General features: G+C 31.9%; 1 non-coding gene across 1 annotated transcript; it reads right to left on the bottom strand.

Moving 5' to 3' along the window:
* Positions 1 to 1,704: 1,704 nt before the first annotated feature.
* On the bottom strand, positions 1,705 to 1,811 carry LOC141423575 (U6 spliceosomal RNA). The gene has a single exon (XR_012448420.1). It is a non-coding gene; the product is annotated as a U6 spliceosomal RNA (small nuclear RNA).
* Positions 1,812 to 4,246: the final 2,435 nt, after the last annotated feature.

Raw genomic sequence — 4,246 nt, 5'->3', positions numbered from 1 at the left:
GGACATTTACACCTATGTTCATTAAATATCTTGGCTTGTAATTTTCTTTTCTTGTAGATTCCTTTTTGGGGGTTAGTATCAGGCTACTACTGGCCTTATAAAATGAATTTGGAAATATTCCCTCTTCATGTTTCTTGAAAGATTTTGAGAAATTTTAATACTAGATTTTCATTGAATGATTTGTAGAATTCCACTGTGAAACCATCTGGCTTTTCTTTGTTAGGAGATTTTTTATTACTTAATTGATTTGATTACTCATTATTGGTCAGTTTAAATTGCCTTTTTTTCCTAGAGTCAGTCTTGGTAAATTCTGTGTTTATAGGAATATATCCATTTCTTCTAGATTATAGAATTTTTAGGCATGTAATTTTTCAGAGTAGTCTCTTTTGAATCTTTGAATTCCTTTGTATGAATTGTAATCTACTGTTATTTTTGAGTCTTCTCTCTCTCTTTATCTCTGTGTTTCTATCTCTCTATTTGAATGTTTGTGAATTCCTTTTATATTTTCAAAGAACCAGCTTTTAGTTTTGTTGATATTTTCCATTCTATTACTAGTCTCTATTCAATTTATTTGTTCTTTGAGCCTAATTTTTTCCTTCATTTTAGTAATATTGGCCTTTGTTTCACATTTTCTAGTTCCTGAGGAATATTCCATTTGTTTAAAATATTATTATATTCTCTTTATAAATTTACCCTTTTGATTCCAATTTAATTCATTGCAGAAATAGAGAAAACATTCCTAAAATACATATTTAAGCATAAATTATACTGAATAGCAAAAGTAATCCAGAGCAAAATGAGAAATGCTGGAGGTATCACATTCCCAGACTTCAAATTGTACTGCAGAACCAAAGTAACAATAACAGCATGGCACTGGCACAAAAACAGAAACAAAGATCAGTGGAACATAACAGACAACCCAGAAATAAAAATCACACAACTACAACCATTTGATCTTTGACAAAAGAGCCAAACACATGGAGAAGACAGCCTCTTCAACAAATGGTGAGAAAACTGGCCAACAACCTGCAGAAGACTAAAACTACACTCCTATCTCTCACCACGTATAAAAATCAACTCCAAATGGAATTAAAGATCTTACTGTAAGATCTCAAATTTTGAAATCACTAGAAGAAAAAAATAGGGTAAACTATGGAAGATATAGGACTTCAATTGCCCAGGAAATAAAATCAAGAATTAACAAATGGGACTGTATCAAACACTTTTTACACATGAAATGAAAACAATTACCAGAATCAAGAGGCAACTCACAGAATGGGAGGATATCTTTATTAGCTACTAAACAGGTAAGGAATTTATATCCAGAATATCCAAAGAGCTCAAAACACTAAACACTAAAACAACAAAGAATTTATATACTAAATGGGTAAATGAACTGGACAGTTCTCTGGAGAAGAAATATGACTGCCTAATAGGATATCTGGAATTGTCATAACGAATTCTTCCTGTACAATGAATATATGCTAATAAAAATGAAAACAAATGAGTTTTATAAAGGTGGTAAGTATCCACATAGCAGGTAGAAGTAACCAAGATAGGTGTATCCTTTTGTCTTTTTTGCTTTCATCTGGTGCGTTCATAAATCACTTCTGGCTAGGCCACAATTTCCTTATGTACCATAAAAGTTAGTTATGGTTAAAAAAATACATTAAAAAACACTGAACATTCTTTTTGCTTTCTTTCTTTGTTATGGAACGCTTCATGAATTTGCGTGTCATCCTTGCACAGGGGCCATGCTGATCTTCTCTGTATTATTCCAATTTTAGTATATGTGTTGCCAAAGCCAGCACAACACTCAACATTCTAAGCATTTGAAATGCTTAAATTCCATATTACGCTAGGTAGATTGGCAATCAGTAAGAAAACAAGCAACAAATGCTGTCAAAGGTGTTGAGGGAAAAGGGATCCTCTTACACTGTTTGTGGAACTGTTAATTACTGGAACCACTATGGAAATTGACATGGACGTTCACCTTATGACTCCACCATACCACACTTGGGGATATATAAAAAGGAGTAAATCAATATCCAAGAGAAATACCTGTATACACATATGTATTGTAGCTCTTTTCACAATAGTCAACTGTGGAAACAGCTGAGGATATGTGCATATATATATATATGTATATATATGTGTGTGTATATATATATATGTATATATATATATGTACATATAGTGTGTGTATATACATACCACAAAACGTTACTCTGAAATAAAGTAAAATGAAATTATGTGATTTTCAGGGAAATTTATAGAACTGTAGATTATCATGCTGAGCAAGATAAACCAAACTCAAAGGGGCCAAATATGGCATTTTCTTACTCATTTGTGGAACCTAGACCTAAAATGATGATGATGATGTTGACAAAAACATAATAATATAAATGGGACTTGAATGTGAATAGGAAAATGTATACTTGGGGATCAGCAGGAGAGGGAAGGGGAAAGGAAAAGATAATGAGGAGTAAGGCATTTGAAGTAAACTTCTTATACACATGTGAAGACAACACAATGAACCCCACCAAACACTATCTGAAAAAGGAGGGAAGAAGGAGAGAAAGGTAATATACTAGAGGAGGTGTTCAAAGTACACTGCATTAATTTACAGAACTATCACTATCAAATATCCTCATATTATTAATGAATGTCAGTTCCAAAATAAAATAAAATTGCAAAAAAGTTATCTTTTTGTCATTATATAATTGTTATTGGAGTAAAGAAAACACAAGAAGCAGGGGAATCCCCTCCCCTTCCCAATTTACATGCAAACCACAGGAACTTGAGATTCAAGAGAAAAAAACATTTTGAAGTATGTCATGAATGGAAAAAATTTACCAAGGATTTATTTAGCAGAACAGTGTAAAGTACAGAGAAATGGTAAAGGAAAGGAAAAGTATCTCTTTCAGCATATGCAAGAGATGAAAATGAGAGAGATTCAAAATGGTGATTCTTGTCTGGGGTATTTATCTGGGGACTCTATCTTAAGTACACAGCAAGACACTGGTTAAGTCATCTAGTAGCTCCTGATCATTTCACAAAGTTTTCAAGCAAAGAGACTAGAAATTAGGGTGAGTCTACCACATAAAGCATGGAGAAAAGTGGCCTAGGTCTACCCAAAATGCAGAAAGAATATGTACAACTTTTAGTGCAGCTTTCATCAGATTTTTTACAGTTTTTCACTTGTAACCCATTTATCTGAGTATATCTACCTCTGTTCTCTTTTGGTTATCATTTGCCTTATAATAGCTTTTTATGTCCCTTCATTCTCAGTACCTATTTGTACCTAAGCCAAACTGGATTTCTGCAGGCAACATATCATTGGATATTGTGGAGTTTTTTGAAATAAATAATCAGAGAGTTAACTTTGTGTTTTGAAGAATTTATTCCTTTTATATTTAAAAGAATTACAGATATGTAAAGGCATACAGTTGACATTTTATTTTTAAAAATTAAAACTTTTTCTATTCTTTTATTCATTTTTCTGAATTTTTCCTTTCTTTGTGACTTCTAGTTTTGTAGTAGTATGCTTTAATTCTTTTATTCTTGTCTCTCTGTATCTGAAACATGATTTTTCTATCTGGTTGCCACAAAGATATTGTAGTTATAATATCCTAATTTAATTTACTCTAAGAGTACCTTAACTGAAATTACATACAAAGACTCTGAGCTCTCCTGACTTCTCTATGTTTTATGCTATTGTATCTATTTGTATTGTGTTCACATTGTGTTGTTCTTTTAAGTATGTTTGCTTATAACTATTTTACTACAGGTAAGAGTGACAACACAGTATCTTCACAGTATAAGGATATTCTGAATTTGACTACATATTTGTCTGTGCCAGTTAGTATACTCTCATATGTTTTTATATTTTAACTTTTCTTCCTTTCATTTCAACTTTTTTTCGATCTTTTCAACTTAAAGAACTTTTGTTGATATATTTTATAAGGCTGCTCTCAAGGTAAAGTCATCTTTTATTTGTTTTAGAGTATTCTTGTATTTTCTTAATTTCTGAAGGACAATTTTCTTCATGGACAATTTACTTTTTCTTTTAGACCGTTTAATATGTCATCCTTTTCCTTCTCGGTTTACAAGATCTCTCTCTTTTTTTTTTTCATGTCTTTGTGTCTGTGATGCACTGGGTTTTGAAATGTCTTCAAGACATATTTCCTATTGTCCTGTTAAAAAGCACTTGGCAAACTTCTCTTCCTCTTTCTCCATCTCCCTC

The sequence above is a fragment of the Castor canadensis genome, chromosome 5, assembly GCF_047511655.1.
Source record: "Castor canadensis chromosome 5, mCasCan1.hap1v2, whole genome shotgun sequence".
In the NCBI taxonomy this organism is placed as follows: Eukaryota; Metazoa; Chordata; class Mammalia; order Rodentia; family Castoridae; genus Castor; species Castor canadensis.
Note: the sequence above shows the minus strand (reverse complement) of the source record. Positions and strands in the feature narration are given on the sequence as shown.